Source organism: Dromiciops gliroides, chromosome 3 (genome assembly GCF_019393635.1).
Source record: "Dromiciops gliroides isolate mDroGli1 chromosome 3, mDroGli1.pri, whole genome shotgun sequence".
Lineage (NCBI taxonomy): Eukaryota > Metazoa > Chordata > Mammalia > Microbiotheria > Microbiotheriidae > Dromiciops > Dromiciops gliroides.
The window spans coordinates 668224887-668237191 of NC_057863.1; the positions used below are offsets into that span (position 1 = coordinate 668224887).

Below are 12305 nucleotides of genomic sequence, written 5' to 3' on the forward strand. Positions count from 1 at the left end.
CTGCTCACTTCCTGGTGTGAGGAAAGGGCTAGAAAATGTGCCCTAAACATTGTCTGCTTACCCCACCTTGGCCTGATTGCCTGAGCAGACAGGGATCCCACCACATGGTCAAAACAGAAAAAAATGTACAAAACCTTCTGCAAAGATGATTCCACTCACCGGCAGTGCATGGAGTGTGCACACACTTATAGACAACACAAATTCCATTTTTTTAATTCACACTTTCTTATACAAATAATCGTACAAGTATAACCTATATCAGATTGCTTGCTGCCTCAAGGAGGGGGGAGGGGAAGGATAAAAATTGGAACCCAAAACTATAAATAAAAATGTTTATGACTTTTTTTAAAAAGGGTCTGGAAACCTCTCCATCAGAAGAGGTTGGAGTTGCAGTTGGGGTGGGAAGAGGATCCTGACATTGTACATTTCTCAGACTTCCTCAGAGGAAGAAAATAGCCCCCAACAGTGAGGGGACCCAGGACACTTCACACCTTATGATCTTGGGAACATAGTCATTAAAGGGGGCAGTAGAGATATAGGGGAGCCTTCTCAGGATCCACTCAGGCACCCCACTTATACTGAGGCTTTCTTCCAAACACAGCTTCTTTTTCCCATAGGAATACCAGCTGCCCTTAGTACCTAGCTCACAATCTCCTGGACAGAGCAGAATCAACTGCCCACAGAAGCTCTGAGCAGGGTGGGACCTCAGAGGCATGGAGCCCAACTTTGGTGTGACAAAAAATGTCCTCTAAAATGTTCCCAGAAGGAGGTCACGCTGCTGCCTTTCTTTGGACAAAGTTCTTCCTCTCAGAGAGAGACTTCCCTTGAAGCTGCCCTTGGCTACCTTGGACAGCTCTCACTCTTAAAAAGGTTCCCTTGCCTGGAGGAGAAATCTATTTCTCTATTCTCTAACCTGGGCTCTTTCCTGGAAATCTCTTGTACTATGGCCTCTGTGAAACACTGAGGCAGTGACAAGGTAAGGGGTAGGGGGTGAAGGGAGTTCTTCATCCCAACTTCCACCCTTGAATTTCACAGAAACTTCAAAATTTGTGTCTACACACAACCGTTCCAAGTCCCCTGTACTCCTGTAACTTTATGTCGCAGACATCTTAAATTTAATATGTTCAAAAAACCCACCATACTCTTTTCTTCTAATCTCCCCCCACCCCTCCTCCAAGTGCTTCAGATTCATAACCTAGAGATCATCCAGGACTTCTCACTCTCACCCTCCACATCCAAGCGGGTGTCGAAGCCTGTTGAATTACCTCTTTACAATGCCTAGAATGTGCCCACTCCTCTCCTCAGAGAGGTAAACCCTGGTGCACACCCTCATCACCTCACACTAGAACCACAGGAATAGCTGCTGGGGGCGGGGGCTGCCTTAAGTCTCTCCTCCCTCCAGTCCATCCTCTATTCAGCCACCAAAGTGATTTTCCTAAAGCACAGATGAAATCAGGTCACCACACTCCCCAGTAAACTCCACTGGTTTCCTATAGGCTCTAGGAGAAAACAGGAAGTGCTCTATTTGGCCCCTAAAGCTCTAGATCACCCAGTCCTCTCCTACCTTCCCAGTCTTTACACCTTAGTCCCCGACGAGTACCCCTTGATCAACACTGGCCTCCAGGCTGTTCCAGGAACTGCCCCCTCTATCTCTCAGTTTCAAGCACTATCTCTGCCGTGGCGTCATGCCTGGAATGTTCTCCCTCCTCCATTCAGACTCCTGAGCTCCCTGGATTCCTTTACATTCCAACCCAAATCCTATCTTGTAGAGTAAGCCTGTCCCACTGTTATTGTTTGTTTTCAGCTGTGAGAATTAAAATTGTCCAAACTACAATAAGAGACTGAGTCAAGGAGGCAGCTAGGTCTCACAGTGGATAAAGCATGGGCCCTGGATTCAGGAGAAACTGAGTTCAAATCTGGCCTCAGACACTTGACATTTACTAGCTCTGTGACCCTGGGCAAGTCACTTAACCCTCATTGCCCCCTTGCAAAAAAAAAAAAAAGAGAGAGAGAGAGAGAGAGAGACTGAGTCAAGGGCTCTGAATCAATGGCACACGATTAACATAGTGCCCTCTAATGAAGTGGACCTCAGATCTTTCTTTATGATCTGAGATTTCTCATTCTTCCAGGGCCTTATTTTTTATATGGTGTGATGTCCCAAATACAAAACAAGCATGGTAAAATGCAGGATGTCATTGGTTCATAGACCCAGAACTTGAGAGCCAAAAATTACATATTAGTACAGAGGTCTTGGATCTGGGGAAGCATTAGGCATCTCTACCAATTAATAAGAGTGTTACCTGCTCATGTTGAACAAGAGAGAATGGTCTAGCAGTACAAAAATAATTTGGGGGACTTTCCAAAGCATCAAGGCATCTCGCCCACTCCTGGGGTTGGACATGGAATTTAGATTTGGAATTTGAGCAAAACAGGATGGAGATATCTTTGCATTCTTGTGCTTGTACAACTGAGCCTCATAAACTTGGTAAAGGAGTGAACATTGAAGTTTGAGGCCCACTAAAAGAAACTGATTCCTGTGTGATTTATATAAAATATTAAACTGATTGGAATTGAGTAGAGGGCCAAATGAATTATTTCTCACACTGTCCACATTTGGTGTTTTCTTGGCAGAGATGTTGTAGCAGTTTGCCATTTCCTTCAGCTTATTTTATAGATAGGGAAACAGAGGCAAACTACTTAAGTGACTAGCCCAGGCTCATTCCGGTCGGTAAGTGAGTGCAGATTCGAACTCGGCTCCTGATTCAGGCTCCAGGTTCTGCCTTAACCCTTCTTCACTTCAGTGCTTCCCTTCTTTTAATTATTTCCTATTTATCCTGTGTAGGGATTGTTTGATATTCTTTTGTTTGCATAGTGTCTCCCAAGTGAGATTGTAAAGTCCTTAAGGGCAGGGACGGCCTTTTGCCCCTTTTGTATGCCTAGTGCTTAGCACTGTTCCTGGGGTATACTAGGTGCTCACTAACTGTTGACAGATTGATTGATTGGTAGTGTGACCCCTCCCTCCTGGGGATTAGTGACTGGGATAGAGAAGTTCTCACCTCCTAGTGTTAAGAACCTCAATGTCTGGGGGAAGGAGCTGGGGCTGGCTATAAATGGAGGAGTCTTTGGGCCACATCCTCTCAGGCTCAGAAGGCAGAAGCCCAGGGAGAGGAGCTGAGCATCAGCAGCCCAAGCAGGCCAAGGCAGAATGCAGCAGTGCTGGCAGTGCTGGTGAGTCTCCTCCCTTCCAGGGGAGCCCCTCTCCCCATCTATCAGCTCTGTGCCTCCCTCAGCAGGTGCCCAATGCTTGTGTGTGTGTGTGTGTGTGTGTGTGTGTGGAGTCCAGAGTCACTTCACAAGGTTAGGGTCAGGGGAGAAGAGCAGAGAGGCTCTCCAGGGAGCAGTGGAAGCAGCCTGGACAGAGGAGAGGAGGACAGTGGGGGAGGGTTCTACTAGGACAATGCTTCAGCAACCTGAACTCTGTATGGGACCCTGAGCCTTACTTTCATCATCTGTGAAGTGGGAATAAGAAGGCCCCTGGTCCCTACTTCACAGGGTTGGTTTGAGGAACATAGGATAGGGTGTCTGGGAAAACTCTAAAAAAGAAGCAAACAAGCACTTATTAAGCACCCACAGCAGGCCAGGCTCTGTGCCAAGCACTTTACAGGGATTATCTCACTGGTTCCTCATGAGAACCCTGGGAGGCCCATTTGATCACTGGGGAAACTGAATCAGATGAAGACAAGTAACTTGCCTAGGATCACCAAGCTGTCTGTCTTCTCTCATGTTTTCTCTCTCACACTCTCACACTCTCACACTCTCACACACTTTGAATGACCCAATATCTCTTAGCAATGGCTTTGACTAAATTGTAACATTAATTAATTAATTAATTAATGTTGGTGGAGTTATGAACTGATTCAAGCCATTCTGGAGAGCAATTTGGAACTGTGCCCAAAGGGCCATGAGGCTGTCCATACAGTTTGATCAATAATACCACTACTATGTCTGTATCCCAAAGGGATCATGAGAAAGGGCCAAGGACCCACATGTACAAAAATATAACAGCTCTATTTGTGATGGCAAAGAATTGGAAATTGAGGGGATGCCCATCAATTGGGGAATGGCTAAACAAGTTGTGGTATATGAATGTAATGGAATACTATTGTGCTCTAAGAAATGATAACTGGCAGATTTCAGAAAAACCTGGAAAGACTTAAGTGGATTGATGCTGAGTGAAGTGCACAGAACCAGGAGAACATTGTACACAATAACAGCAACTTATACTATGATCAGCTGTGATAGATTTGGCTCTTCTCAACAATACAGTGATCCAAGACAATTCCAAAGGACTCGTGATGCAAAATGCTCTCCACATCCAGAAAAAAGAACTGTGGAATCTGGATGCAGACTGAACTATGCTGTTTCTACTTTCTTTTTTGAGTTTTTTCCCTTTTGTTCTGATTCTTCTTTCACAGCATGACTAATGCAGAAATATGTTTAATGTTATTGTACCTATATAACCTATAACAGATTGCTTTCTTTCTTGGGGAGGGAAGGGAAGGATGGAGAAACATTTGTTTGGTTTTTTTATTTTTGGTGAGGCAATTGGGCTTAAGTGATTTGCCCAGGGTCACACAGCTAGTACGTGTCAAGTGTCTAAGACTAGATTTGAACTCAGATCCTCCTGAATCCAGAGCCAGTGCTCTATCTACTGCACCACCTAGTTGCCCCTGGGAGAAAAATTTGGAACTCCAAATCTTATAAAAACAATTGGTGAGGGGGCAGCTAGGTGGCTCAGTGGGTAAAGCACCGACCTTGGATTCAGGAGTACCTGAGTTCAAATCCGGCCTCAGATACTTGACGCTAGCTATGTGACCCTGGGCAAGTCACTTAACCCTCATTGCCTTGCAAAAAACCCAAACAAAAACCAAAAAAAAGTGCTTTGCAAAAAACTAGAGGACATAAAAGATTGGGGGAAAAAAACAGTGGTTTTAACTAATTCAAGGAGATGTTACAGGCACTGTGTACTTTCAATTGCATTGAAATGGGTGTAGGGAACTTTCTAAGACCCGAAGTTGCTGCCCTGCTCTGGGAGAAGATGCCCTTGGCAGGAGAGTTCCCTGCTAGAAATAGCACCTCAGAGCCTGGTCCTGTTCCCCATACATGTGGTTAAACACAAGGTGTCAGTCTCATTTGACCCTTTGTCTAAACACCTCCCATGCCTGTCTTCCTGGATGATTCTTCCTTCCCCTCTCTGATCACCTTGCACAGGATTCAGTCCCCTCCTCCCCCTTTAGATGCTTGTTCCCTTCCCCTCCCTTGTCTCCTGCCCAACATCACCCCAGAGAGGAAGGCCATTTATGAGAGGGCTCACTGTCATTTTCCATTCTCTTACCTCATGCCCAGGATGCCACTTTCCTTTCTCCCACCTCAGGGATTGGACACACTTACATTTTCATTGCTCTCTTTCAGACTTGCACTTGAGGACCAAGGAGTCCAAGAGGCCAAAGGAAGATTCATCCCTGGATCGTCATAGTGGAACTGGGAATGGAGGACCTTTGCCCCTCTAATTTGGGAGATGCCAGAGAATGTGAGAGCCAGAGTCAGATGCAGGAGGAAAGGCAGGAGAGATATTTGAGTGAAGTGACTAATCTTCAAGCCATTCCTACTGAAAAAAAGCTTCTGACATGTAATGAATGTGGGAAAGAATTTCATTATCGCTCCAATCTTACTATACACCAGAGAGTTCACACTGGAGAGAAACCTTTCAGATGTGCTGACTGTGGGAAACCCTTCAGTCACAAATCAAACCTCACAGCACACCTGAGGATTCATACTGGGGAGAAACCTTATACATGTAATGAATGTGGAAAAGCCTTTAATCAAAGCTCAAGCCTTATAAAACACCAGAGGATTCACACTGGACAGAAGCCTTATACATGTAATGAATGTGGGAAAACCTTCAGGCAAAACTCAAACATGCATATGCACCAGAGAATTCACAAAGACAAGAAATCTGTAATTGATGTTGAAAAGCCTTTAACAAAAGCTCAAAACTTATAAAACACCAGAAGATTCACACTGGAGAGAAGCCTTAGACATCTAATGATTGTGGAAAAATTTTAGGGCCAAGCTCAAAAACATGCATGCACATCAGAGTGTTCACACTGACAAGTAGTCTTCTGAATATAAGTAATGTGCAGAATTCAATCACAACTCAGCCCTTATGCCCTACAGAGGTTTGATATCAGACAGAAAAGAGTGAATACAAACAATGTGGAGAAGAATCTACCCATAGCTCAAACATAGTTGTTCAATCATTTAGTCACATCTGATTCTTTCTGACCCATGGGTCACATTGTCAATGGGGTTTTCTTGGCAAGGATACTAGAATGGTTTTCCATTTCTTTCTCAGGTTTATCCAGTGCATCCTTGCAAACAGAGGTGAAGTGACTTGCCTAAGGTCACACATCTAGGAAGTATCTCAGGTTGGATTTGAACTCATGTAACCCCATTTACAGGACTGCTTTCCAACTTTGGTGCCCCTCAATTCACCCAAAGCTCCCAGAAGCTGTAGAATACAGAGCAGCTATACCCCACTAACCCATTTTGCAGACAATGAGTGAAGCATGTGAGACTTGTTTTATTTCATAAATTAAAGACTAAGTTATTTTTTTAAATCCAATTTATGCACAAATCAAATGACATCCCCCACACCACTTTACCATTTTTCCCTATTTCAAAGTCCTGTGTCAACAGGCAGGTATGCAGCAGGTATGAATACAATGGTTAGCACAGTCACAACCCCGAACTGGGGTGGCCCAGGCCTGCAGGTTGTCTTCTCACTGGGCTGAAGCAGCAGTGGCATTCAGCAGCCCCTGGTGCTGGCAGCCTTTTCTAAGGATTGCGCTGCTCATTTGCTGGTATGATGAAGGGGCTGGGAAAGATGCCCTAAAAACGGTTTGGTTCACCCAACCCTGATCCACTTAACTCAACAGACAGGGATCCCACATTGCAGTCAGAATACCAAAAAACTATACAAAAACTTCTGCCAAGACAATTCCACTCACCCAGAATGTGCACACACTTATGAACAACATGAAATCCAGTAGACCTGAAAGATGAACAGCTCTGCTTGCCAGCAGGCATCCCCTCAAACCAGCAGCCCTGAAACAAGGCTGGCAAATGAAAGTGTAGGAGCAGCCTGGGAGGCCTGGGTGCAGTTAGGGATGCTCTGGCCATGAGGGAGACACTATGACCATGGAGAAATGTGGTTGACCAGCTTTCTGGGGTCAGTTAGAGATGACGCTTTCCTTGGAGAAGCAAAGCAGTTGATTAACCAAGAGATGATAAAGCAGTCCCCCAGACAGCTGGGCTCCTTGAATTGACAACATGAGCTCAGTTGGGGGCCAGTCGTGTTTGCTGTGTGATGGTAGCCACATAGGTAATGACAATAATCTTAAGGTAGAAATGGGAATGTTTATTATTCAGATAACCAAATAGCTACCATCCTCATTTTCAAAATGCTCTAACTTTGCAGTCTTAGGCCTCTACCCCCACCCCCTTCTCCCTGCTATAAAATTGTGAGCTGCTCCTTTGTTTGAGGAGTTGAAGTTAGGCTTCTTCTCCCAGCCATACCTCTGTGTGCCAAATAATAAAAACTTTTACTTCAATTCTGATTGGATTGTGTGGGCAAATAATTATTGGAAAGGGAAAAGTTTTCAAGAACCCATCTAGGGGGCAGCTAGGTGGCGCAGTGGTAAAGCACCGGCCCTGGATTCGGGAGTAACTGAGTTCAAATCCAGCCTCAGACACTTGACGCTTACTAGCTGTGTGACCCTGGGCAAGTCACTTAACCCCCATTGCCCCGCAAAAAAAAAAAAAAGAACCCATCTAGCAGTAACAAAAGCCAGCTTGCTGAAGTCAGAGCTAGACACACATTTTTCTGGAGTGGCCACCGTGAAAGGGAGCACCTTGAAGCTGGCATAGGTTTTGCAATCAGAACTAATCTAGTTGACAAGCTGGTGTGCTCCCAAAAGGAGTGGAGAGGCTCATGATAAGATGATTGCTACTTGCAGGAAAACACCACACCACCACTATCAGTACCTATGCTCCTACCATGCTGAACCCTGATGAGATGAAAGAAAAAATGTATGGAAACCTGGAAAGCCTTGTCATCAATGTGTCAAAAGAAGGCACAGACCATGAGACATGGCAGGGAGTCCTTGGGAGGAATGGTCATTTACGAATAAAGACTTATGGGCCTCATGACCTTGTCCTCACCAACACCGTCTTCTGTTTACCTCAATGCAACAAAACTTCATGGATGCACCCTGCAGCAAACATTAGCATTTAAGACACTATGTCATTGGAAGGAGAAGAGACAGAACGTGAGTGACAAAGGCAATGTGTGACTCAGAATGCTGGACTGATCACAGACTTATCCTTTCCAAGCTAAACATTTGCATTCAATAAAAGAGGTGCCCCAAGGCAAGACAACTACCAAAAGACAGGAAGAGTCCATTGCTAACTTGGAGGGGAAACCTGGCCAACAGTTGGCAACAGTGGAGCAGAAAAGGAGTGGGCAGCTTTCAGAGATTTGGTGTACAGCACCTCATTTTCTCCTATGGGCCAGAACACTTACAAACATCAAGACTGGTTTGTCAAAAATGATGGAAAAATTCAGAAGCTGCTAAACTAGAAATCAGACCTCCACAGGGGTTACCAGCAGGACAGTTCATCCATCTCTAAAAAGACAGCATTTAATGCCATCAGAAGTAAAGTACACATGAAGCTTAGAGAGATGCAGGACTCTTGGCTCAGTAAGAAGACACACAAAATTCCATTGTATGCTGATAGGAACAACCCAAAGTGCATCTATGATGCCCTGAGGCCTATTTATGGACCAAAGACCTGTGCCACAACTCAGCTACTCAGTGAGGAAGGAGCCATGTTGATTAAGAACAAAGACATGAGGGGCAGCTAGGTGGCGCAGTGGATAAAGCACTAGCCCTGGATTCAGGAGGGCCTGAGTTCAAATCCGACCTCAGACACTTGATACTTACTAACTGTATGACCCTGGCCAAGTCACCTAACCCCCATTGCCCCACAAAAAAAAAAAAAAAAAAAAAAAGGACATGATCCTGGAGAATTGGGCTGAACACTTCCAGACTGCCATCAATCAATGATGAAGCCACTGAGCACAGATAGACCTTAGGTTGAAGTCAATCCCTCTCTAGCCAAATTTCTAACTGAAGAAGAATGCTGGTTCCCTTCAGGTGGCAAAGTGCTGAGACTGACAAGACAGAGGGTCCGCTGCTCATACAAAACCTGGCTGAAGTTTTATGCATTGTATGGCAAGAAGAGGTTATCCCCCAGGATTTCAGAGATGCCTCCATCATCCATCTCAGCCAGGAAAGATTGTCCCACGACAATTCCTGGGCTGGGGTGGGGGTGGGGGTCTCTCTCAGTCACTGCTGGCAAGATTCTGGCCAGAGTCCTCCCTAACATGCTGATCCTTCCCCTGGAAGATGGTCATCGACCTGAGAGCCAGAGTGGCTGCAGAAAGGGCCGAGGGGTGATGATCAGGTGTTTGCTGCCTGACCACTCCAAGAGAAATGCCAACAACAGAACAGAGGATCTGACCAAGGCCTCTGATGCTGTCACTCTTAAGGGTCTTGGAAAATCGTGTCCAAATGTGGTTGCCTGGACAAGGTCATCAGTGCTGTCTGTCAACTTCACGCTGGCAGCTTGACCGGGTTCTGGATGATGCTCTTGTGCTTTCTCAGTCACCAATGGAGCGAAGCAGGGCTGTGTGCTTGCTCCCATGCTTTGTTAGTGTGATGTTTTCAGGGATGTTTCACATGCCTCCAATGAGGACAAAAATGGCATCAAGGTCCGCTACCTCACTGACAGTAAATGATTTAACTTGAAAAGGCTGCAAGCCAAGACTAAAGTGGAGGGAGAGCTGGTGCATGATTTGTTGTTTGCAGATGATTGTGCACTCAATGCAGCCTCTGAAGCTGAGATGCAACAGGCTATGGATCAATTTTCTGCCACTTGTGCTCATTTTGGCCTGACAACGAACACCAAGAAAACACAGATGCTCCACCAGCAAGCACCACACCATCCATCCATGGAACTATCCATTACAGCAAATGGAGAAACTGAATGCTGTGGATAAGTTCACTTACCTTGGCAGTCTACCTTCCAGGGATGTCCACAGAGATGAGCAGGTGGATGCACACACCACCAGAGCTCTGGGAGGCTCTGAAGGAGAGCGTGGGAAAGAAAAAGTTTTACACAGCCTACCCAAAGGAAGGTCTACAGAGCCATTGTGCTGACCTCGTTGTAGGTAGGCCTATGAAACCTGGACCATCTACCAGCACCATGCCAGGAAGCTGACTCACCTCCCCTTGAATCGGCTTAGGAGATTTGGTGTACAGCACCTCATTTTCTCCTATGGGCCAGAACACTTACAAAGACCATCTGGCCAGATGAAGTGCCAGAAACCAAAGTCCTTTCTTGAACTGAACTGCCAAGCATTCAAACTCTACTGCAGAGAAGGCGTTTCTTATGGGCCAGCCACATGGTTTGAATGCCAAGACTCTTTTGTGGGCAGCTAGGTGGCGCAGTGGATAGAGCAATAGCTCAGAAAATTTAGAGACATCTCCACTCCAAATGTTCACAGGGACTATTTGTTCCCAACCTGTGGGAACAAGAGCCTTCAAAACTCTTACTCATCCGATAAGCCAGTCAGACACACTATGCCTTGACTTCAACACATTAATGTCATTCTGGTCCTCTTCAAGAATGAAGGAACCCAGGGGGCAGCTAGGTGGCGCAGTGGATAAAGTACCGGCCCTGGATTCAGGACGACCTGATCCGGCCTCAAACACTTGACACTTACCAGCTGTGTGACCCTGGGCAAGTCACTTAACCCCCATTGCCCTGCAAAAAGAAAAAAGAAGAATGAAGGAACCCAACCAACCAACCAGGCTTAGGTGACCAAGCTGAAAACATCTAACCCTTTATTCTCAACATAGTTACACTTAAAGGCACCCTTAATTGCCATTCTAAGTCTTCTTAGACTCATTCTGTTGTCCCCCAGATACTGTTCAGCCTGTCAATGTCAGTAAGAGACAAGAATGGCCAATCTCATCCTTGACCAATCCTTCTGGTTGGGCAGGCCTGTGGCCACCATGCATTTAAGAGGTTACAAGCTGGGCTCTCCAATGCCCGACACAGTTCTGTCTTCTCTGGCCTGAATCATAATGGTGGGTGGTGAATCCTAAGTAGCTCCCAGATCCTTCTGCCATTAAGGCTTCCCAGGACTTGACTCTTCTCTAGTGCTCAGAAACCTCTTCATCTTGAAAGCTCCTTTCAAGCCTTGGGAAGTACTTCCATTCCTGTTGCCTCTACCCCCAGACTGATGCTTCCTCCAGAACTCCAATTGAAGAGGGCCAGTTAGTTATGTCTCTCCAGGCTGAATTTTAGACTTTTCCACTGAGCCCTGACCCTGAGCACCTCGGCGGCCTCCTGCCACCTGTGCCATCTGTAGCTTCCTTCTGTGTGTTTCCCCTTAACAAGAAAACCTTGAGGGCAAGGACTTGCTGCTTGTATTTGTATCCTGAGAACTTAGCAGTGTGTCTGGCGCATAGCAAATGCCTGATAAATGCTTGTTGACTCACTGCCTGACTCTCCAGAACTCCTAGAAAAGGTGAAGTGGGGGGAGGGGGAAGGTAATGCCTTAAAAATTCCTACTGAATTGTTGGTGGACTGGAGAGCAATTTGGAACTGTGCCCAAAGGGCTATAAAACTGTGCATACCCTTTGATCCAGCAATACCACTATTAGGTCTTTATCCCAAAGAGATCATAAAAAAGGGAAAGGGGCCAACATGTACAAAAATATTTAAAGCAACTCTTTGTGGTAGCAAAGGATTGGAAATCAAGGGAATGTCCATCAATTGGGGAAAGGCTGAAGAAGTTGTGGTTTATGAATGTAATAGAATACTACTGTGCTGTAAGAAATGATGAGCAGGCCGATTTCAGTGGATGCTGAGTGAAGTGAGCAGAACCAGGAGAACATTGTACACAGTAACAGCAACATTGTGTGATGATCAGCTGTGATAGACTTGGCTCCTCTCAGCAGTGCAATGACCCAAGACTACTTCAAAGAACTCATGATGGAAAATGTTTTCCACATCCAGAAAAAAGAACTGTGGATTCTGAATGCAGATTGAACCATACTGTTTCTACTTTTTGGTTGTTTTTTCTTTTTTGAGGTTTTTCCCTTGTGTTCTGA

At 45.6% G+C, this 12305-nt stretch overlaps 1 protein-coding gene across 1 annotated transcript in view; it reads right to left on the bottom strand.

Annotated features, from left to right (window-relative positions):
- LOC122749583 (zinc finger protein 420-like) overlaps nt 1–12305 on the bottom strand; it is a 54220-nt gene that overhangs the window by 17289 nt on the left and 24626 nt on the right. The window lies entirely within an intron of this gene.